We start from the raw sequence: 25,344 nt of genomic DNA, 5'->3' as shown, positions 1-25,344 counted from the left end.
TTTATTCTGACATTCACATGAACGCGTTAAATGTTGCAGTACTGCCAAATATGCATTTTTATCAAAAAAAAGTTTCAACTTAAAAATTTCCCTCATCTCCACGTCTAATAAAGTCTTCATATACTAATTTGTTGCGATGATTAAGAAAACTCCATGAACTTTTAATCTTGGAATCTTTTCATCTGTTTTGTCAAGAAACATGGGGTCAGAAAGGCTCTGTTCTCTTTCCTGGAATATATTTCTGTATTTCCGCCTCAGTTGATGACTAAAGGTTTTGGAGCCACCCCTAGCTGAGCTCATTCAGTAGCTGAGCGTGTGTCTCTCGCACAGATAGAGGCAGAAGCAGTTATGCAGGTTTGTGCTATTTTGGATGTTGTATTATTTACTTTGAAGTTAATTGTTTCTAAATTCAACACTAGAGCTTTATCCCAACACTCCCCTTATCTGCCCCTTCCAGAGAGCTCTATATATCTTCAGCATGGCACAGAACATCTTCCAAATGCACAAACTGAGCATATGTTACTTTCCCTTTCCCACTTGCTTCTTTCTCTCCCTCCCTAAGGCGAAACTCCAGCAGCCAGACCTGCTCTCCTGGTTTCAGGTATAATCAGAAATAAACTGAAAGCAATTATGGGTAATGTAGTTTCTGCTGTCCCCATAATCTGTTTAAACAGGTGGTGCTAAGCAGCAGAAGAAGGACTGCAAGTCCCAGAGGGCATTGCTCACAAGCCCTGAGAGACACAAGGTGTGTGCGGTTCAGCTAACCTAACCCTGTTGTAGTGACATTCTTCAAAGCCAGCACGGAAATGGACACACTTTATACATTGCAAACCTCCCAAACAATGTCATAATTTGGACCTGAACGAAAGCAGTTGCTGCTTGTTTCTATAACAGTAAGTGTTTTGCTTTTTTTTTTAAATTAACTTTGTTATTGTTATTTCTATTTTAAATGTTGTGAGGTGCTTGGATATTAGGGTGGGAAGAGACTGAGAACCTAGAAAATATTGGGGGAAGATGGTGCAATTTCATAAACCAATGTGTTATAGGAGGCTGTTCGGCCTTCATGAATCCGATGGAGTAAAGTCATTACTCATTTGTTAGCCTTTTAATGGTCAATGGAAAGACTCCTGTTGGCTTCAACAGGCTTTGGATTAGAAGTGGTTTTCAAACTTTTTGTACTGGTGACCGCTTTCACACAGCAAGCCTCTAAGTGTAAACCCCCACATAAATTAAAAACGGGGTGGGGAGGGGACTCGGGGCTGTCAGCCCCACAGAGCTGACAGTTTGCAATCCCCCACGTAACCACCCCCTCCCCCGTTTTAGAGCCCCTAGTTACAAATCCAAGTCAATTACGTTTGAAGAATCCCAGAATCATACTGATTAGAAACAAACAAAAAAATAATAATCTCAGAGGCCAAAAAGATGGCAGTAAAGAAAATGTATAGATATGAACATTAAAGAAAGGAAAAACATCTAAAAGCTAAATATCCTCAAGAGTAAAAAAGGAAAACACTGACAGAAAATGAAGGGATATTTGCATAACTAAAACATTATGAGTAGAGCTGGTCAAAGTTTCTGATTTCAACAAAAAACTGGGGGGGGGGAGGGGAAATTAATAACAAAATCTGAAAGTTTGAATTTTGGTAAAAATACTAAATCAAATATGAAATATTTGTGTTTTTGTTTTGACCAGCTTTCATTATGAAATATTGAACAGCAATATGCACTTTGCCTCCCAAATATTTCTAGAACTAAATACCCTATCTTTAGTGGATTTTAGGAAGATAGTCTGATTCTGATCTGATATCTTGTCCTTCACAACAGCCAGTGCCAGATACTCCTGTGGAAGGTGTAAAACTCTCATGCTCTACCTAATTGCATAGCACTACACCAGGGGGGAAGCATTGGGGGGAGTTAATGGGGATGATAAGAGCTGGTAATCATTTTGCTTTAGGGTATAAAATACTATTTCCCTGAGCAACATTAAAAAAAATGGACTGGCACTGGCATTGTGGTTATTTACCACAATGATATGCTGTGGCACTGTGTTAACGAGGCTAATTATATATTGGATTCAAAGTCCTATTATCTACTTAAATGTGTTGTCTTTTAAAGTTTAATGTTCCATTGTCCTTTATTAATGGAAAGATAAATGGGAGCGTTTGACTTTTCCTCTGCCATTCACACTTGTGTATAATTCTCTGTCATATCTCCTCTTCTTTTTCCACACCAAGTAGTAGTTCAAATTCCCAGAAGTACTACATTGACTCATCCTGGTATAAATTCTTGCATTGATCTCTGTGGTCAAATCTCCACCCTTGAACTTCAAGGGTCCACAGGGTGGGGAAACATAAGGAGCTCACCCAGTAACAAAAAATGGATGTCACTAACTGAAAAGACGCTTGATCAGGCCTGAGCAGTCAGCCAGTCCACCTAGTCAGCAGCTCTCCAGAGAATTTTCCATCAGCAGAGTTCTTGTGGAGCACCAGTAGGAATTCAAGCTATTTCCTATAATGGAAAACATGGAGGGAGGAGGGAAAAAGACAACCTCCCCACACACACACACACACACACACTCCCAGAGCATATTTCCCTTGAGATGCATGGAGCTCTTACTGTCATGAGTAAGGCTACAAGTATATCATGGAGATCACGGAAGTCATGGACCTCCTCCCCCCCCAGCTCCTAGTCCTGCAGGGCATGGGGGATACCCTCTCCCAGCTTGACAGCTCCCACTCTGCAGGGCTGGGGGGATCCCCGGAGCTCCCAGTGGGAGACCCCGCAGATCCCAGCTCCAGTGGGGGACCCCTGAGCTCCCAGCCCTGCAGAGCAGCCGGAGATCCACCCCAGCTCCTAGCCCTGTGGTCAGGTGTCCCTCCCAGCCACTGGGTAGGAGCAGGGGGCTGCAGCTCCCTGCCTTTGCATGCTGGGGGGCAGGGTGCTGGACCCTCCTTCCTCCCCATTTTGTCATGGATGTTTTTAGTAAAAGTCAGGACAGGTCATGGCTTCTGTTAATTTTTGTTTATTGCCCGGGATCTGTCCATGACTTTTATTAAAAACATCCATGACAAAATTGTAGCCTTAGTCATGAGGAACTGTGTGCAATGTCTCTTTAAAATATCTCCTGATATGGAAACCCCCTGTGACAATGCGGTTCTGGCGGAACCCAACTGAGAGTGCCAACTCAGGACAAATTGCTCAAATACGGCAGTTACAGCCCAAGGCTGGGGTTTTTCCACCTCTAAGGCAAACCAAACCAGCCAGACTAAGACTTTGGTCTCACCCCACTGGCTAACCGCAAGTCTCACAAGCAATTTCCTTAGACACTTCAGTTTTCCAGTATTACCACCAGTGCCACACGTTATGGGGACAAATGGTTATAAAAACCAATACCCCAGTAAAAGAAAAAGGTTCTCCTGATCCCAAAGGACCAAGCCCCAGACCCAGGTCAATGTACAAGTCAGACNAAGGTTCTCCTGATCCCAAAGGACCAAGCCCCAGACCCAGGTCAATGTACAAGTCAGACCTTACCCACAAATCACGCTACTGCCAATCCTTTAGAATCTAAAATCTAAAGGTTTATTCATAAAAGGAAAAAGATAGAGATGAGAGTTAGAATTGGTTAAATGGAATCAATTACATACAGTGATGGCAAAGTTCTTGGTTCAGGCTTGCAGCAACGATGGAATAAACTGCAGGTTCAAATTAAGTCTTTGGAATACATCCCCAGCTGAGATGGGTCATTCAGTCCTTTGTTCAGAGCTTCAGTTTGTAGCAAAGTTCCTCCAGAGGTAAGAAGCAGGATTGAAGACAAGATGGAGATCAGGCATCAGCCTTATATAGTCTTTTCCAGGTGTAAGATTACCTCTTTGTTCTTACTGTGGAAAATTACAGCAAAATGGAGTCTGGAGTCACATGGGCCAGTCCCTGCATACTTTGCTGAGGTACAAGGCGTATCTGCCTTCTCTCAATGGGTCCATTGTATAGCTGATGGTCCTTAATGGGCCATCAAGCAGGCTAGGCAGAGCTAATCTCAGCTTGTCTGGGATGTCACCCAGAAGCATAGCATAAGTTTGCCATACAGACAGTATAGAGCCAATATTCATAACTTCAACTACAAAACTGATACATACATATAGACAGCATAATCATAACCAGTAAACCATAACCTTGTCCTAGACACCCCATTTGACCCCCTTTATACAAGATATACATCTCACTTCTCTCCTCCTCTTTCAGAGTTTACAAGTATATGTACATTATGAATAGATGTAGATAAATTGAGTAAGAAGCCCAGTTGCTGGGGTACTCTACTGTAAATAGAATTTCTTAAGATAAAACAGGGCCCAGAATCATTAAATGTCAGGAGTTTCCCCCAAAATATCACTCCACTATAAGATCCCCTTAAAACAAAAGGGGCTGAATTCTCAGGTGAACTGGAACAGGTCCACCACCTCTGACATCCAAGATTCTAGGAGGAACTGAGGTCTGGACCAGCCCCTGGCACAAGTGGGAGCAGACTTGGGGCTGCTCCAAGCTGCACCAGCATGCAATGTCTCCAAAGGATCTGTTTTGCTGGCTGGGACTGCCTGAACATAGCATGTTCAGCCTCAGCCTCTCTTTCCCTGTATATTGGGATGGATGACATAGTTGACTGTGCTGGCTCTATGCTAGCCTAAGGGTATGTCTACACTGCAATTAGACACCCGCAGTGGGTCCATGCCAGCTGGCTCGGGCTCAGGTTGTGGGGCTAATTGGGGTGTAGGCATTCAGGCTCTGGCTGCAGCCTGAGCTATAGGACCCTCCCACCTCGCAGGGTCCCAGGGTTAATTACAGTGTAGACATAGGCCTATTATTGGGGAATCTTAGGGTGAGACATTTTCAGCTACCCCATTTAGGGCAGCTTTAACTCCAGTGGCATAAACAGGGCCAAGAACAGGCCCTCTTCCTGATTCTAAAATCTACCACCCTCTAGCTTCCACATAGCCCCAATCCAACCGCCAACCCCCTAGTTTCTGCCTAGCTCTTCTCTAGCCCTAATCAAACCCTCTCTCTGCTCCTCCTGACCCCAGGTCATGCCTAGCTACCACATAGTCCCAATCCAGCCCTCCCATTCACCTGCTCCCACATAGCTTCCCACCAGCTCCCCCTGCTCCTCCCTTCGTCCTCTGCTCTAGCTGCCCCAGCTCTCCTTAACCCCCTCTCTAGTCCCTTCTGTCCAACCTTCATCTTCTCCAGCCCCAGTCTAATCACCTCTCCAGGCTCTTTTAACTCCCCTCCTGCTCCATTATTGCCCTGATCCACCCCACTCAGCCCTGTTTCAGGCCCCCCGCAAACCCTCCCCCAGTTCCCTGTCGATCCCCTCCAGCTCTGCTTCCATCCCTATTCCCACAGCTCTGGACCAAACCTCCACCAAGCTCCACTCCAACTCCCTTCCCCCACCCTCAACAGCTCCGATCCAGATCCCCAACTCTACCCAGTTCTGCTCCAACCCCTGCAATCACCCAGCTCTAATTTAGCCCCCTCAAATTCCCCCTCTGCCAACCCTCCCCCTCCTCATGCAAAGCAGCTGATACTTTTACCTTGTGCTCCATCTCTATGGATGCCCCCGTGTCCAGGTTGCCTCCCATCCCTGCTCATCCCCCATTGCTGTGATCCCCCACATGCAGTCTCTGTGCATCCTTGCCAGCAGAGTGGCCCTGGCTGGAGGGGGGGCCCCATTCCCAGCCTCCCCCTGCCCTCGCAGACCAGTGAGCCACGCACTTCCTGGCAGCCCCTCTGGTAGGACCCCCAATAACCTCATGGTCTCTGGCATGACTGCACTACTTACACCATTGTAGTTACACCACTGTTCAACTACTCCTTGCACCACCGAGGATTTCTCAGCCATCCTGTATAGTGAAGATTGATGAAAAGAAATAATTCACATCCTCTGTAGCCTCCATATCTTCACTGATTGTTCCCTACTCTCTGGTGGTCTAAGAGGTGCTTAAAGCTTGTTGTACTTAAAAAACTGAGTTTTTGCCTATCCATAATTGAGAATTCCTCTTGCCTTCTTAATATTCATTTTACAGTGACCTGCTACTTCATTTGTGTGTTCTTCAGTTTCATTTTACAGGTTTTAAAATATTGAACCTTTTTTTAGTTCTTATGTGCCCCTCGCTATTGAGGTATCCAAACACCTCACAAGCTTTAATGTATTTATCCTCACAACAGCACTGTGAGGGAGGGAAATGCTATCATCCCCATTTTATCCTCAGAGCAGGGGTAAATTGGAGATGGACTTAGGAGATTTTGGGTCAATCCCTGGCTCTGCCACAAACTTCCTGCGTGACTCTGGGCAAGGTATTTAATCTCTGCATGCCTCAGACCTGGGGAGTACATGGGCATATAACACTTCCCTGCCTCAAAGGGAAGACGATGGTGAATTCATTAATGTTTGTGAGGGACTCAGGTACTTCAGTGATAGAAGTCTAGTAAGTACTTACAAAGATACATTATCTATGCTGCCTTGGTTTGCCTAAAACTCCGAATAAGAGCAGACCATTTTTAGTTAAATTTGTCTATTACCTGTTAGCTCACACTGTAAACAACAGTGCCTGTCCACTAGGAACTGTGTTGAGGCAACCAACTTATTTCATAGACCAGAGAACAGCTCTCACAACAGCTTTATCATTTAACACTTGGAAAAGCACTATATACACATGCAAATTATTAGCATTACCATATTATTAATACAACTTTGGGTCACTATTGATATGGGCTAGAATCAACCCTCTTTCTACCAGTGACAAGCTCTATGTCCTAGTGACAACCCCCCTGACTCTCCCAATACCAAACCTTTGGATATTTTTCAAGGGCAATACATTTATATAAACATTCCAGCATCCGCAGCACTGAAGTATGCACAAGATTATATAATTAAGGGGAAACAGTTTCACCCATGGACTAATAATTTAGAGAAAAATTGTCAAGGAGCGCTTTTTTTTTTAAACATGATCTCCTCCAACACTAAACATCTGAGCACGAGAGAGGAGCAGGGTGGATGAACTCATCACAATACGTGCACCTATACCCAAAGATCCATTAGTCCCAATTTAATAGTTTTTCTCTAAAGGCAGTTGTTGGACAAGGCTTGGAGTCTAGAATCCTCTATTTTATTCACAGAACTGGTACAGTTCAGATGGCACAAGCTGCCCTACGTCATCCAGGGATGAAAGTTCAGTGATCTGAAGGAGAACAGGTTTAGTCTCTATGCTCAGTCAATCCTCCTCCTCCCTACTGAGATTATTGAGTCTGTTTTTTTAATGTAGACTCCTGACCTGGATTGGTGACCTGTTAGAAATGAGTTAGCGGTCTCAAATAGCCATCACATTGAAACTGAAGTCAAGGCAGCCAGACAGATGTGAAAACCTCATTTCCAATTTCCCAAGATGTCCAGTCCACTCACACAGTTATTCTAATAGAAGAGCTTTACAGCCACATAATAGGAAACAAGCTCAGATTTTAATCTATTTAAAAAAATACCACCTAGCCTCCTGCAGTGGGACAATTATGCTTTCGTTGAGGGTGTTTCCAGGTTCTTTTGGGCAGTTGAGGGTTGCCTGCACCTTTAAATGAGCTCTGGTATGGCTGCTGGCTAAATTCAGGCAGAAGAGCCTGACGAAGAGTAGTAGTTACTATCTATGATTCCCAATGAAGCCACAGGTCCTGTGATTGAGACAGGGTAGTAGGGAATGCTAAACTCAGCATTCATGCCAACGGGAGGCACTCTTTTCTTAAAGAGTAAACTTTTGAATCAGATTTAGATTCCATTGGCCACACCTTAAAATCAATCATTCATTTCAAAGGGAGTTTTGCACATGAATTAATAGCAGCACATAACTACAAAGCAAAGGAGACCCACATAATGACAACCGATTTATGGCTGAACCAACCTCTTTGATAGGGAAGTTCTATATCCTGTTATCAAATACGCTGTTTACAAGCCACAAGAAATTCTCTTTAGTACAGGTTTCTTTTCTGTATGCTGCGTTTTGCCTGAAGCAAACAAATAATCAGCAGGTTTAAGCTGAATTCTTTATCCAAGACAATGCATAAATGCACAGATCCACCATCTTGATTGATTTGTCACTCCAAATCCCTTCCCTAAGCTCCTGCTAATGTTTTCAAGCACATATTGTATCTATTGAGTCCTGCTCTATTCAAGTAGCATTGGCTATCTTCTTACAGAATGCCGGTCACTGCAGAATTTAGGTGCCATACAATTGATATGCATGATACAAAGCAACATGATTGTAGGTTTGCTTTTAAAAAACTGTCCATCTTATTTTATTTTTAATCATTAATACTCAAAGTGTTTTACAAACTGGATTTTGTTTGCTAACTTGCACTGAAAATATTTTGAATTTTTAAAAGATTGATTAGCAGTATTATGAGTGATAGTACAAATACGCTGGATTATATTCTCCATTGGATGTAATATGTAACAGCTCACCTAGACATGAATCATATGAGAATTTGAAAGGCACTTCCAGGTTTAAAAAAAAGAAGTCATTTAAAAAAAAAGTTTCCCAATGATAACCACCTGGGAAGTAGCATTTTCGTTGATCCATTAGTCAAGTGCACGTGTGTTTGCTTCTATTTATTTTTTGGCAAAGCCTGTGCTAAGGCAGGGGGAGTTGTTGATGTAGCAAAAGGCTGGTTCTATTACAAAACAATATTGTTTTGAGTTTCCAACTGATGCAGTAGACTTAAGTTTAGCCTGCAGGTAATTGCCTGCTCTGGTAGACGTACATGCTAGCTTTGCTCAAGCTAGCATGCTAAATGTAGCATTGTGCCCATGGCAGTGAAGGTGGTGGCTTAAGCTAGCCATCTGAGTACGTACCCTGGGTGTGAGGCGGGATTGTAGTGGGACAGCTAGTCCAAGACACCTCCCAGACTGCAGTAGGCACAGTGCTATTATTAGCATGCTAGCTCAAGTAGAGTTGGGGCATGTACATCTCCCAGAGCTGGGAATTACATCTCTCCGTTTCCATGTAGGTACACCCTAAGACACAGTCCTTGCCCCAGTGAGTCTGCAATCTGCATGGATGAAAAGGAATTTTCTTCCACAGCACATTGGTAGGACTTGGGGGTGACGGGTTGGGAGAAGGTGCAGAATAGGGTCTTGCCTTTCTCTCTAGACAGGAAACATCTGTCAAGATCAGCTGCGTGTACCCCCTCAATTAACTCTTAGTAGCTCAGTGCTGTGTAGATGTACCTTTTGTTTGTGTTTGTACAGGACCCAATGAGGCCCTAATCCTGGTAGGAATGTTGTTTTTGAGGTTAAAGTACTGGGCTTGGACTCAAGAGAGCTGCGCTCAATTCTTAACTCAGCCACAGATTTCTTGAGTGGTCTTGAACACATCATTTGGGGTCAGATTTTTATAATGCTCAGCATCCACTTACTTCCCTTCTTCTCAGTTTAGTGGCTGTAGCAGAATGGCTACCCCAACACACTCCCTACTGGCTGGCTGGGGCACTGCAGCAACTTTTGCCTCTGATTCCCCCACCATTGTCCTTCAGCCCACTCTAGACATAGGAGTGTTCTGGCCCTCCAGATAGACCACATTATAAAGTCCTGCCCCTTCCAGAGCCATGGAGTCCTTTATCAAAGTCCAACAGAAATACTCAAAACAACTGAATCTTCAGCCCAGCTGGGCTAAGCAGGCTGCGTCTTCCTCACAAGCATGCCTTGACTGCTAGAGTTCATCTCCATGCCTACTCCCAGGATCCTGAGCCTCAAACAACCCCATTGTCCAGGGCCTAGCACACTTCTCTGCTCACTCAGGGCTTCAGCCACAAAGCTACTCCTCAGGCTTCCTGCTTCCATTCAGGCTCCCAGCTCATCCTGGAAGTAACCTATTCTCTCCTTGCCTCATCTCAGCCTGCTTCCAAAGAGAGACCACATCCCACCTCATCTCCTCTCTCCCACTGAGCTCACCCAGCTCTTTATGAGACAAGCCCCTTCTTTTCCCCAGCTGCATCTAATAATTAAGTTCAGCCACCTGATCTCCTGCCAGTCAGGATTAGCTTTGGGAGTGTGTGGGGATGGGCCCTTTAAGGGCCAGCCAACCTGTGACAGGTGTCTAAATGGGAGCAGAGCCCTTTTGAAATGAGGCTATTAATCTGTGCTTCAGTTTCTCATCTGTAAAATAGGGATAATAATCCCTTCTCCCACTCTTTATCTATTTAGATTGTTAGCTCTTTGGGTCCTGGACTGTACAGCACCAAACACGGTGGGGTTCCTCTTTCATTTGGGACACTTGCAATACAAATACATAACAAAAAATTAATCCTGATTGGTTTTTGTGGACAATACCTCATTACAAATAAAAAATAACATTGCTTAATGTCTACAGATCAAGAATGGATGTCTTTCTACAAGGTATGCTTTAGTTCAACTTTGATTGAGGAATTAGTGGGTGAAATTCTAGGGCCTGAGTTCTACTGGAGGAAAGATGAAGATTATTAGAGTTTTGTTTAGATTTAAAAATCTATCAATAAAATCATATTTAGTGTTGAATTCAGTCCTGCTGATGGAATAGGAGTCAATATGGTTTAGTATTTGATCCCATTATTATATAGGCAATTGTCCTTTGATTTTTCTCTCAAATCCCAGTAATGTGAATTTTGGTGCATTAGTGTGAATTAAGAAATTAGTAGAAGGAATATTACACTAGATGATATTGGAGACACACCTGAATTGGAATCCTAGGTCTGAAACCCATGGAGCTTTGGGGAAGGGATCTCAATCCAAGCTTTGAAGGCCTTTAAACAAATCTGAATCCAGACTGAAGCTGGTATTTTGTTGGTTGGATAGGAAAACAAAGAAAATGTCACTTTATCCAGGTTTCTGCTTTAGGGCCCAATGAGCCTCTTCATTTTCAAGAGTGGAAGGGACAAAACTGGGTGGATCAGAGGGAGCAGGGTGAAAGTGGGAGGAGGAAATGCCCACCTTCATATTATGCTCAATGTTTTCCCTCAGCCCATGAGAATACCTTTGCAAATCCCCATCTATGGAGTTAAGGATTTGTGGTTGAGAGTGGGGTGAACCAAGGGTGGAGAGGTCTGGACTGCAGGGATATTATTCTGTACAGCATTGTCCCCCATTACAGGCCAACTCTATACCCTCCACAATGTGGTGTCTCCTCTAATGTGTGAACCCTCATCATGAAGGAATGTGTCAGAGGCAACTGCTGGTTGGGCCTTCATGGAAGCACAGCTCCTGAATGAGCCAGGCAAGTAAGGCAGCTGGGAAGCAGTGCAGAGTGGTGAGGATCCATGCCGAAGGCTCTGGAGTTCCTCAGTTTCTCAAGATTCATGCAGATCTTAGGACATCAGCAGGCTTAGAAGACTGAACCTTTTGCCGATTCATTTGGCAATCATATCCCTCCCATGATTTGGAGAAAACAGAGTAGGTGGATAAATTGGAGAGAGTTCAGGGATGAGTCATGAGAATGATTAAAGGATTAGAAAATATGCCTTCTAGTGATAGACTCAAATATCTCAATCTATTAGGTTTAACAAAGAAAAGGTTAACGGCTGACTTTATTACAGTCTATAAGTATCCAGATGGGGAACAAATATTTAATAACAGCCTCTTCATTCTAGTAGAGAAAGGTATAACACATTCCAATACCTGGAATTTGAATCTAGAAAAATTCAGACTGGAAATGGGTGTACATTTTTAACAGTCAGAGTAATTAACCACTGGAACAATTTATGAAAGGTCGTGGTGGATTCTCCATCGCTGACAATTTTAAAATCAAGATTGGATGTTTTATCTGGAAGATCTGCTCTAGGAATTATTTAGGGGAAGTTCTATGGCCTGTGTTCTACAGGAGGTCAGACTAGATGATCACAGCAATGCCTTCTGGCCTCAGAATCCATGAAAACTCTCACTTTCCCCATTTGCAGGTAATTCAGGCATAGGGTAGAATGTAAGCCTTAGAGATTTTGTACTGATCTCTAAATACCATTGAGATAAAAAGGTAATCTGTCTGCATGGACAGGGTTGATTCAGTGTACCGAATACTGAAAGAAACAGAGACAAGTTCTGCTCTCATTTACCACAGGTGAGTCTCCGCTAACGGCAATGGAGTTAATGTGAATTTGCACCACTGTGACAGAACAGAATCTGACCTCGTATCTAATTCTGCATTTTCATGTTAAAACAAATTCAACAGTTAATCTTTTTGGCAAGATACTGTGTATATAAGTGGGAATAACTGCAATGTAAAATAGCTTTGCAAAGATATTTCTAGTCTAGATTAGCTGAAAGCATTATTAGTTAGCTTTTGTGTTTCCACTAAATAAGGACAAAGATATTTTTACATGGTGTCACTGATGGCTTGCTTAGTAATGCTCCATGCTTCTGAAGTCAGTGGCCTAGTTATAACATGGTGACATAAAATATTAAATCAAGTTATAACTCAGAACATTACATCCTCAACCTTTTATGGGCAGAGCTAAGTTTCTTTCACTGAATTGAAGCATCTATATGGCCTATAGACATGTGATCTTAATAGCTTTAACACTTTAAGCTAGTTGAAGCCTGGTCAATACTTGGATGAGAGACCTCCAAGGAAAACCCATGATGCTTCCAGAGTAAGAGTCCTGCCTAGCCTTCAGCTGGAGTAACTACATTCTGCCTGAAATTTCATTGTGACAGTATTCTTCTTCACTACTCATCTTAAAGAGTTGTGTAATGTTTGTGTGTACTGTTATATAGTAATAGCTCGTCTATTCTCCATCTACAGAAGGATCTTATGATTTACAAATATCCATCAGTTTAGCTTCATAACTCCCCTGCAAGGTAGTAAAGACATGCCCATTGTAAGTAACTTATCCATGATAAGGAACTGTTACAGGGTGTCTGGCCCTTCCAAAGGGAGATAAGTCAGCCCACCTGTGATGCAGCTGATTTACCTCCCCAGGTGGACTGGAGAGAAAGAAGCAAGTCATGTGATAGGAAGTCATGTGACTAAACCAGGCCCCTGAGGGGATACAAAAGCAGATGCCAGTAGATAGTCAAAAGGGGTGGAACTGCTGAATGAAGCTGCAGGGAGAGTCTCCTGCAGAGGTCCCCAAGAAAGGGAATTGTGGCGGGGAAGATGCAGCTGAACGTTTGTTGTTTTCCTTTTGGGAAGAAGGCAGAGCAGGCCTTGCATCTTCTCCAGCTGCTCAGAGAACAGGAGGAGACAGTACCTAAGGAAGGAGTGGCTTCCAATTTATGTCTATATATGGAAGACTCTCTCTTTGTTTTAATAAAATCAGACCCCAAGAAGGGCTGTTATGGGAGTTGTGAAAGCTTTTTGTGTGCTCTTTTTTTAATAAACCAAGAGAGGAAACTGAGGCAATGTGCTGCAGAACCACCACTGGCCACAAGAGGGGGTGTATATGAGAGGTAGCCAACCCTTTTACACACACATAGTCTGTGGCAAAGTCAGGGATACAACAGAGGACTCCTGACACTAACGTTGGTCAGAAACATTTTCAGTGGAACAGTTTTTGGTTGAAAACAACTGTTTTGTTTGGATGTTGTTTAGATTCATTTTATATCAAAATATTAATTTTTATTATTTGTATATATTATATTTAATATCTATATAATTAATATTTAATATAAAGGTTTAAACAAACTGAAATGAAGCATTTCAATGGTTCCAAATAACAAAATGTTCAGAAGGTTTGTTTCTTGGGATATTTCAAAATTTTAGCTTTTCATTCTGACTTGGAACAATTGCCCTCACTCTCCCACCTCAACTGTTGGAATCTCCCACAGAACAGAATTTTGAGTTCCCAACCAGCTCTTCCCAACATTGTTTTTTTGGATGGGGGTGGGGATTAACCATCATACTGAGCTTAAGTAGCTGCTGCATTTCACCCTAGAGGTGGCTGTGTCTCTGTGCTGGGTTACCTACCTGCAGAGTGTTTTGGGATACTTCAGGATGTGCTACACTGGTACTTATGGTGTAACAATAAACTAGTCCAGCCAAGGTGCTGCATCCTCTTCAAAGACCTAATCCTGCAGGGTACTGAGCACCTTCAATGCCTACTTCTTGCAAGAGGCACCGAATTTCTTGAAGGATGAGGCACCAGCAATTTTGGTTCCTGGTTTTCAGGAGACTGCTATATCTGTGAAGATGGATTTACTGTGTAAATGTCTTGATATAGTGCAGGACTGTCTACAGTTGATAAAAAGCTGGAGAACAGATACTAAAAATCCAGTGACTACGCTTAAGAGTTACTGATCTGCAGCCCTCATCTTCTGCTTGGGAGGCAGTAATTTCAGTCATGATGAAAAATAGTAAAGCTTTCTGACACAGAATGAATGAAGTGGAAAACCGGGCACATATTTTGAATCAAGGGTTATAAGCCATACATGCTGAACCTGGCTCCTGAGAATTCACTGCATGGTTATTCAGAGAGTCTAAGGCCAGAAGGGATCATCTAGTCTGACCTCCTGTTATTTGAAATGCTGATTCACACACCAGTTTGGGGGGAGCTTACTAACATTTTTGGCCCACCCCAAACTTCTCAGACTCCTGTTCAGTGAAGTCACATCACTATGCACTATGTCAGTTTTAGGAGTGTGGGGATGGTCAGCCAGATGATTCATTGGGAATTCGCTTCCTCCCAATTGAACTGACTCATTTTATACACAAAAGGAGGCTATTTTGCTGCCACCATAATATTCCTTTTATTATTATTATTATTATTATTATTTTTTTTTTTTACTGTGTGGGTGAAATGAATGAGTGAAATCCATCTCACTCTACCACTTCACTGGTTCCGTCTGCTTCCTCCCTCACGGTATTGCCTCCTCTCCAGCATGCAACTGCTCTCTTACTTTCACTGTGTGTGAAAAAAGGAAGAAAGAAAGGGGGTTACAAGGACCCTGGAGGCCCTGCCTCTCCTTACTTCTCCAAAGCCGGCTGCACACGAATTGGCTGGGGAAAAAGAGAACCAGAACTTCCTCCCAGGTTGGTGACACCGAAAGAAGCTGGGAAGGAGGAGGGAGGTGGAGCTTCCTTGCTCAGGCAGGGATCTGCTGCTGCATGCAATGGTTGCCAGCAGGTGTCACAGCTGAACAACTGCTGCTCTGTCAGCTACTTCTGTTCTCCCATAGCCTCCTGAACTCACTAGAGGGGCTCAATAGAGCCCAGGGAGGAAGATTTGGCAGCAGGGAAGCAGGGGAAGAATGGGGTTAGGACATCAGTAGGGATGTGTAGCAGCATGTGGGGGGCTAGGGTTGTTAGGAATAGAGTGATCTCTGCATGGCGTGGGAGTGGGGGCGCTCAGGAAGGTGAGTGGACTGGGCCAATCATGGGTAAAGTCAGGGGCATAACAACAGCTTGAAGAGGGGGAAGGCACGTCACTCATGCTGTTTCTGGCGCTACACAGCCAGACCTGTCATGCAAGCATGACAAGCTTCCCCAAGCACCTCATCATATGAGCCACAGGAGGCTTGTCATACCAGCACTGCTAGCTTTGATGTGAGACATCATCCAGAGGAAGGGGTGTTACTGGGTCCCAGTGCTAAGTGGTTTCACTGGAGGGCACAGATAACCCTCCTCCCCACTTCATGAGGACATTGGGGTGCAGGAATATTGGGGGTATGAGGGTAGGTAGAGCACAGGGATGCGAGGGAAGGGGAAAATTGGGGATGTAGTGCCAGGAATATCCCTCCATTGCTGTCCCCATTTAATGCTCCCCCATTATAGCCCCTTCATAACTGCTGCATAAAATTAGATAAGGTGGGATATGAAGAGCTGTACAGAATGATGAATGGTATGGAGAAGATAAGTCAGGTGCTGCCAATTCTCTCTCTTCATCATGCTAGAACAAGAGTCAATGAAACAGGAAGGCAACAACACTAAAAAATGCACTATATATTTTTTGAAAACCAAAACAATTCACCCCCATGGAACTCCTTACTGCTAGATACCATTAAGGCCAAGGTCTTAGATTCAAAACAGGACTGGAGGTTCTCATACGGAGAATGAGAACATCCACAATTAGATTAGGGAAGATATTTTTAAAATATAATAAGGGCTATGAGCCCTTCGTATCTCAGGATATAAAACTACCACTAAAAGACAGGCTTAAGGAGAAACTTCCCATTTGGGCAGGTGTGTCCCTAATTGGCACAGCAGGATTTTTTGCCTTTCCGCTGAAATATTCGGTACTGGCTGTGATGAGAGATAGAACACTGTGACTGGGTGGCTTGCTGGTCTGATCTAATGTAATTCCTATTCCTGTGAATAAGCGCTAAAAAAGCAGGGTTTTAATGAGAAGCAGAGAGCCAGTCGTCACCTTAATTTAGTAGGAACAGACCAAAGTTGTGAGCAGTGCTTCTGGTAGTAAGTAGTTAAAAGCAGGATTCAGAGATTTCACATGCTCTTCATTAAGAGAGAAATTGGCCATTTAACATGAATCCTGTATGACAGAGAGAAGCAGATCTTCGCTTGTCTAAAGCTTGTATAATTGCTACATGAAGAAAACACTGCTATATAATGCATCTGAAGAAGTGAGGTTCTTACCCACGAAAGCTTATGCTCCCAATACTTCTATTAGTCTTAAAGGTGCCACAGGACCCTCTGTTGCTTTTTACTGCTATATAATGACGGCTCTGGTTTTGGTTTATAGAAAAATAACATGGATATTGCATTTGCTTTCTCTCCTCGCCTAGCTTTGCCACTAAGAATTCCATTTTTTATTTCCCTCCTCCTCAACTGCATTTTCAGCAAAGTGTGTCAAAAATAATGACTTTTAACTTGTGAAGTTTAATTTTTCTAATAGCAAAACAAATGGATAACCGATCAAAACAAATGGATAACCTTTTATTAACAACATGTAGGCAGATCTTCCAAAGGAAGCCAAGTCTCATTATCAGAGAAAAGACACAACCAAGCATCAGGCATCAGTATAATTGACATTTAGGGGAATAAACAAAATGCTTGATTTGTACAGTTTTACCCCCGAAAGTGTCACAGGGATAAGAGTTCTCATTTTGATACTGTGCAGAGTCTGTACTTCCAAAATATCAGTGAGAAAAGGACTATTAAACAAGGTCTTCAGCTGAAACAGATCTACACACACAAACAGCCATTATTCTTTCCTGGAAAATACTATCACTATCAGTCACATACAATAATGTGCACTGTGACTTCTCCCCTGAGTCCATCAAGTACTCAGTGTACTATTATAGTGACACACATCACATGGTGCATTGGGGAATTATACCACATTGTTTTCTTCTACAATTAGGGGCATCACCTCTTTAAACTGACATCAGGTGTGGGCCAGAGGATTTTATGTGCCAAAAGCTTGAATTCCCCTCCCATATTTAAGGGGACTACACTCCTATCAAAGATGATTTTTTGACTGATGACATGTGATTGCATGTTGGGTGTTCTTCCTTCCCACAAATGTGCCTTCTCAAGTATCACCTCCCCACAGTCCATCAGATTTTCCAGAAGAGATTGAAGGAGTGCTTGCCTGGGGCACATTTTTCTTCCTCCCCACATTCAACTGTGATTTTGTCTTGGCTTGTTTATTCAGTGTCAGCCTCTTGGGAGCCTGACTGACACATCTTCAGAGCTGCCAGACCTAATCCAGCCAGTGATTTAACTCCACATTTGAGTAGAAGACCAACACCAGACTGAGGTACAGGGCACTACACATCCTCAGAGTTCACTGGTCCTCTTTCTTCCTGGGAAATATTCCTCATCTGGTATAGAGGCACAAGGGACAGAAGGAATTCACAGTCACCTAAATGTGAGTCCTGCTGTTCTTTCCTGAGCAATCACACCGGAGGAGCAGTCAATTACCCTGACTGCTTGTCCTGTCCCTCCGTTTAGCAAGCCTGAGATGCCACCAGTGCACAATCAGGTGAAAAAAGCATGGTTGAGACCTATCACATTCCTAAGCACATGGCATTACACCAGGGGTGGATTTGTGCCAGGATTTACACTGCATTATATGTCTATGTGTGTCAGGTGTGCATAGCTGCAATATCTTCCTACATCAGGCTACCATCTCTCTACTTGACAGCTGACATGTCAGTTCTGTGGCATGTCTGGTATCCACCATGCTGAAAGCTCAAGGCTATGTCCCATCATGAAAACTATTGCACTTTAGGCCCAATCCTTGGCTGTGGCAGCTGTATGGTAGCACGGCATGCTGCACAAGTGTGCAATGCATCCAACTTTAATAAAGATGTATACAAATCATAGTAGTAATGCAAGGGTTAAAACCCAGCTCTAAAAGTGCACTAAGTTGCATTATCTTTAGTGTTTTAAATTAAAATTGCCTGAAATGGGCAGTGAGTGACTGAAACAGTGCCCTGTGTATAGAAATGAATTCTGTGTCACCTTCTCCACCACTCCAAGTGCTGTCCTGGCAATGACACACGGGAAGTGTAATTCTTTAAGATGATTGCTATTCGTGCAGCGCTGGGCTGGCAGGAATGTTTTAATGTTGAAATAGTCACGATTTTTTGGTCTGATATGAGCAGTTAAATTACAAAGGTAATTATGTTTATGATCATGCAGCTCAGTGGCGTGCATAAATGTCAATCCCCTGTGAAGGATTAGTTTACTGCTCAACCCCAGTTTGTCTTTGGAAAACATTATCGTCTTACCCTTTGGGGGCTTTTGTAAATCACACCAGGCGAATTGATGAGTGATAGGGAATTGTATAGTTTCTCCTGCCAAAATCCAGCCTGTGCGATACAGGAAGCCTATCGTCATAGCTTCCCTCTTGATTTTGGGGACCTATAAATATAGAGGATAATCGCATCTTTCAGTTTTTTTAAAAAAAGCCTCTAGCTCTTTTCTTTGAAACGTCAGCCTTGAGGGCATCAGTCACTACTGCTGATATTGTGTCACTATTTTTTGTTTTAAGACCACAGACCCATTGAGAGCCATCCAGGGCTAGCCTTTGGCACCAGCATGAGTCTCTTTCTGGGAAGAGTGCGGATCACAGTTGGGAAGGGTGGTACTGTCCAAGCTGAGCTGATGGCACTAGGGCTGCCTCAGGCTCCCTATCCACTGGTTGCTTGCAGGTGAACTAGCCTCTCTCCTGAACAGCTAATATGGCCTCAGGGTACAGCTTACAGTTGTGAGAATCAGTGTGGGCTAGTGGACTAAGTGAGTAACATAGGAATGGACTCCCGCACTCTAATCCTGACTCCCTTTGTGGCTTTAGTCTATTTATTTAACCTTTCTACCTATGTTTCCCCATCTTTAAAATGGGAACAATACTTACCTGCCTCTCAGGGGTACTGTGCCAAGCAGTTAACACTTCCACACAATTGCTAACATTGACTAGAATTCACACGAAACCCTCCATTGGCGGAGATCCTCGCAGCCTCCATTCCTCCAGCTTGTCTGGAGAATTATCCTGTGGATACGTTTGTTTTTCATGTTCAGGGACCTTAGGACAAGCACCAGGATTCCACTTCTCTTGCACAAAGCAGCAGAGGTCTGTTTCTTTACATTTGTCTACAGCACATCACAACAGTATCTGAGCACTTCACTACAGCATTGCAGCACCCCCTCTTACGAAAATGAATCTTAAATGTGAGGGGGTGACCCACAGAATCATGTCTCTGAACTTTCCCCGAATCCGAAGGCTAACTTTCCTTATAGGAATGGGATCTTGGTGGGTAGAAGTTTGCTTGGTTTGGTTATGGGGAAGGGAGGCAATTCTCACTAAGAGAAGAAGACTCATCTACCCATCTAAAACACAGCGAGGCTTGTTATGCCTCCTGTTGAAACTTATGAGGAAGGCTCACATACAAGCCAAGGAGAGTCACACCTTGGTTCGTGTCTATTTTCAATGATTTCAGGCTGTTTTGGTGATGTTTAATAAATGGCTTTCTGGGAGCATCAGTGATAAACTTGTGGTGTTTGCTATTCTGCTAATTAAAAAAAAGCAAACACGACTATTCCAGCCACTTTAATTTACCTGTTAATTGGCTCTAAATAGCAGGGATACAGTTCTTCACTCACACTGCTATTCAATGTGAATGTCAATTTAGGTTATTTTACATTGAGAAAAAAGTGCACCTCAACATTTTATCCAAGCCCTTCCCCCCCCAAGCAATATTGACAATTAACCACACTTTTTTAGGTTGCTGCATAGCTGTGTTCCAGAATCTAAGCTTTCATTTAATATAAATTAAGTCTCTAGCCCCTAAATGCTAAGCAGTGGAACTGATGCAGAGGTATTTGCCTGCGTCTGCCGAAAGCCTAAAATGCTAGCTTTCATAGAAGTGTGAATTGCCCCATTATTCCCAATGAGGCAATACATTACCATCAGAAATCTCAACTTCAGATAGCCGTCTGTGAAACAGTTAATGTAGGAACACCAAGCTAATATGTTTTTCCAGTGTTGGATCTGGTGGTAGCTATTGAGGTAGGGAGCAGTAGCTGTAGGTGCTGTGTAGGATTGATGGGATGGGGAAATGTGGAATTCAAATCACTATACCCTCACATTCAAAGCTACCTCTTCCTCTGCTCAAAATGAAGAGGAAAAGTAAAGAGGCAGTATCTCTCTAATACCAAAAGCCTAAACTTTGTCCTGTGCACCAGGCTGGGGAAGTAGATGATATAATCTTCACCTCTCTAACTGAACAGTTTTGTTTGCTGTTTGTCTGTGACGTTATGTCCATGGTGTTAGATATAGCGTTATGATTTAGTTAAGTAGTGAAAGGGTTAATACATTAAAATCTTACAAAGATTTTGTGGCACTTTATAGACTAACAGACGTATTGGAGCATAAGCTTTCGTGGGTGAATGCCAACTTCGGCAGACACATGTAGTGGAAATTTCCAGAGGCAGGTATAAATATGCAGGCAAGAATCAGTCTAGAGATAATGAGGTTAGTTCAATCAGGGAGGATGAGACCCTCTTCTAGCAGTTTAGGTGTGAACACCAAGGGAGGAGAAACTGCTTTACTACAAGATCCAGACTAACATAGCTACCCCTCTGATACTTAAAATCTTACAGTATGTGCACAGCAATTAGCTGGATTCCATGTGAGTTACTGTGTTCCCTGGTATCTCTGTCCTGGAACAATAGAAGTGACACATTATTGCAACCAATGTTTAGTTTGGACCTGTGCTTGATTTGTGAAGACAGAGCTGTGCTGTCAAGCAATCCCATAGCTGCTGAAGAAGCATGTTGACTTCCAAGACCAGTAGAGTACTCTTTGGATTTCTTCTCTTCTATATATCATACAAGTTAAGCATTAAGAGAAATCAATACACAACATATATAGCCAGTCTGAAGCCATTACATTTACACCTCGGTGGATAGACCTCATGCCTGGGGCTGCCCAGGAGCACCGTCATTCCCAGAAGTTATTAGAAGCTTATCAAGGAGGTTTGCTAGCCAGGCCTTCATTCACCACTAGATGATGACTGAAGTGAGTCAGCCCCGTCTCTGTAATCTTTGATTGCTTGTCATGTCTCTGCACATGCCTAGACCCTCCCCCTATTAAAAAAGTCATGGATCTTTTAGAATGGTGGCGAGATAGAGCAACATGCTGATACATGGTGTAATGTTCTGAAAAGAGTTACTACAGGAAAGTGTTGCTGTAACCCAATCTGCTGTTGAAAGAAGGCCAAACAGAGTTGAGTTTGAATAAATGGCACGATTCCAATATCTTGCTGTTCTATAATGTCGATTTTTAAGATATTGATTGTGACTCTCAAATACACTATGGGGCCTCTCAAGTGAACGTACTCTGTGTAGTTTTATATGCAGAGTCAGGGATGAGGGGAGCTATTTTTCCTTTATCACCAGTATTTTAACCCTGGCAGGATATGTCTTTGGTAGCAATAATTCTGAAGAACTCACCATTTAGTTTAAAAGGATTCAAAGATTTGTAGAAGCAGAACATCTTGCAAAACACCATGTGCTGAACAAGCTACCTCTTTCGGAGTTCTTCAGAATTTCATGAACTTTTTACTTTAGGAATATTCTCTCTTCCTTTAATGCATTTTTTCCTTCTCTCAGCTGTTACTATGGCAAGACTTTTGGAAGCTCTGCCAGCTCCTGATTCAAGTCTCTTATGAGTCAGGTGATACACTTTTAGCTCTAACAGTAAGGTATCACCTACCAATGTGTCTTTTGCCTTAATACAGTACAGAACCATTTCCCCTGGCTATCTCTCAGGTTCTCTCACCAATCACTTGCATGGTTAATCTCACCCCAACCTCCACATTTCAGTTCCTACTCAGTACACACCATGTGCCGACACAAATAGTTCTCTGCACCATTAAATGTTTGTCACTTTATGTTTCACTTTGTATCTACAGTGAAATGCTTAGCTCCGATTGCTTGCTACACATGACCTATTCTATCCAGCGGGATGTCAGCCCTTCCCCTCCTGCTCCCTCTACTCCAGCCCGCTATGTTTCTCTCTCCTCTGGCTCCCTCACTCAGCATCCATTCCTGCACAGTCTCATCTCTCTCTCCTCACCACCCTGCTGATGACCAATAACATGCTTAAACCACAGGACTGTCTCAGTGCGTTATCACAGTGAGCTCTTTATAGAGAGCTCAATATAGCGCCTTACTTTTGAAAAGAGTCTTTTTCCTTCTGAATGTCTGTTTTTACAGTCTTCATACTAGTCTAGTCATGAGTAATGAAGACATCACATGGCTATTTTAAGAAGATCCTAAAGGGAAGCTTTAGGGAATGGTTTGTTCCATTTGCAGTTTTTACTAGCGTTATAAACAGTCTGTATGTGATACTATTGTCAGATCCACGATGTAAACATACTCCCACTGTGCATCATCTCCCCAAGCTTTTGTTTTAGGATGTGTGGAATTTACAGCAATTAGCCACTGTGCATCTGTCTGATTTGTGATGTTGTGTCTTGCTCTTCATTTATTTGGCTCTTAAACTTGTATTTGGACTTTGGCGATTCTGTTAACTTAGAGCTAAGTAACTCACAGCTAAGGCTGAAATGTTTAATACTGATTTTTATTTCTGTACGATAGACCAAGTACTTTTAGACCAATTTATATTTGCATACATAAATGAATGCATAAATATGCTAATACTCCTAAACATCACACTGTCTGTAGTTGCTTGTAGTTTTTCTGTGCTGCTTCTTTTGGGTTAGCTTGTGAAACCCTTATTCAAGAAGTGCTCATGAATAGTTACTCGCCCGTGTAAGATATTGACAGTCTGGCCCCTTAGTGAATAAGCCCTGGAGCTAACAAAATTATGAATTTAAAGTATTTTACGTTGTTAGAACATTTTGGGGCACAGATATTGTCCAACAAAAATTAATACACATTGACAAATCTATACACCCTCTTACCTCTGGAAGCTTTTCTATTGTCCAAAGTGTTTCTAGCATTGGTGGGTCATGGTATATCAGACCTTGAAATCACAGCATTCAGATTAGAAGATGGCTTTTAGTTTGCACTTCAATTCTGGCAAGATTTTAATAGCAGCTCTCATTAACTGCTAGAGTTGGAGATTAACATTTTATACCTTCTGAAAACTGAGATTCCAAGCTCAACGTTTAAGATTTCTGGTCTTAGCAATTCTTGATATAGAAGACACTAACGAAACTCATGTTGGAATTCAGGTGGAGGAGAAAGGGGAAAAAAAACAAAAATGCATGAGGGTATTGAGAACTGAGTTTAAGGTTCAGTATTTCAACAGCCTCTCAGGACTAGAAATAAATGCTTTATAACTTTGGAAAGCTAAGACTCCTGGGTTATAAAGCACTTGTTCATAACCCTGATGATTTGAGAAAGAGATTTAACACTGTCAATAGTCCCTAAGTCTAGAACAGAGTTTTTGGCAAACCTCAGACTAGTTTAATCCCCTCCCCCCCGTCCTTTCTTAACACCACTGAATATTCATATCAAATGTAGTCAGGCAGCACAGTTATTACAGATTCTTATGTTAATGTAGCCAGTGCCCTAATCTCAAATAGATATTATGGAGCTAACAACAGACAAGCAGATCTAACTCCTTTTATAGACTAAGAGCCTGATTCTCATCACATAGCAGTGTAAATCAGGAATAGATCTATTGAAGTCAATGGAGATACATCAGTGGATGACAAGTTAAAATGGAGGTGAGTCAGACCCCAAATGTATCTTGTAGTTTTGATTTCAGATAAGGCAGGGGAATCTGAAAGTCTATCCAGCCCATTGACTGTGGGGCTGCTGTTCAGATGACAGGCAAACCTGAACATCAGCAATGCTTCATTGCCTCTGCAGACGTCAGCATGGGAACAGATTGTCACCTACAGCTTGTGGTAACTGCTGGTTAAAAACAAAAATAATGCTCTGAGCTTGTGATGAAGCAATCTGTATTTTACCATAGTATGTTGCATCACAAAATGAAGTGTAAACTGAGTCAAGGCCATGCCAATATCTCCCCTAGCATTGCTTTCAATTAATGTGTTATTTGCAGTTTCATAGCCAAACACCCAGACATGCAAGGCTCCCACTTTCTAGTAGCTACAGCAAAAAAGCAAACACAACACATCTTGTCTGTGCAGATGTGGGGGAGTGGTGGAAGAAGAGCTGTTTAGTTGTCACTCTTGCTCCTGCATGGGTGGGGGGAGGGGGGAGAAAGAGCCTGTAGTTCATCAGCCCCCGAAGCAGAGCTGGCTTTAATATTTTGAGATAGGCCCGGAGAACAATTCTTGCCACTGCCTTAAACTTAACTGGCTCATGTTGATCACCATCATCATTATCCCATTACACACAGAACCAGCCTGAGGATTTGGGGAGGGTTAGCAAGGTGAGCCTTGGAGATACAGACTTTCTATGTAAATGAGTCTCTAGTGTATGTGGTGTATCTGTGCGGGGGGCGGGGGGAGGGGAATTGTTAATTTCCCCCCAGCCTCCCTTGCTGCTGTGGAGCCCAGCTGCTATTTTTTTTCAGCTGTAGCACTGTGTTTATGTCTCCAGGCTTCTCTCCAGAAGGAAAAGGGATAGAACTTATGCTGATTTAACTGAAAGCTGAGATTCCCCTTCATATTTCTAGCTCCCCCACCTCATGGTAAATATCGACAGGACTGCATTTGCTGTTCCTTTTAAAGATGTAACAAGATACCCCAGTCTACCCTGCAACCCCCAGCACTCAGGAAACACTACATCTTACAGCTCTCCTCTCTAGTCCTTGGGGCACTGCAGGTACTACATATCCCCTCCCTCCTCCTCCTCCCCCCCCCCCATCTCAAAACCACAATAAGCTCAGCGGTTTGAGCATTAGCCTGCTAAACCCAGGGTTGTAAGTTCAATCCTTGAG

General features: G+C 42.9%; 1 protein-coding gene across 1 annotated transcript in view; it reads left to right on the top strand.

The window, feature by feature from the left end:
• Positions 1-779: 779 nt before the first annotated feature.
• Positions 780-25,344, top strand: part of MACC1 (MET transcriptional regulator MACC1) — a 43,004-nt gene continuing 18,439 nt past the window's right edge. Inside the window, exon 1 of the mRNA XM_034759375.1 lies at positions 780-893. The gene's annotated coding sequence lies outside the window, so the exon portion shown is untranslated. The remainder of the gene's footprint in view (positions 894-25,344) is intronic.

Source organism: Trachemys scripta, chromosome 2 (assembly GCF_013100865.1).
Source record: "Trachemys scripta elegans isolate TJP31775 chromosome 2, CAS_Tse_1.0, whole genome shotgun sequence".
In the NCBI taxonomy this organism is placed as follows: Eukaryota; Metazoa; Chordata; order Testudines; family Emydidae; genus Trachemys; species Trachemys scripta.
This window is presented reverse-complemented; position numbering and strand designations above follow the sequence as displayed.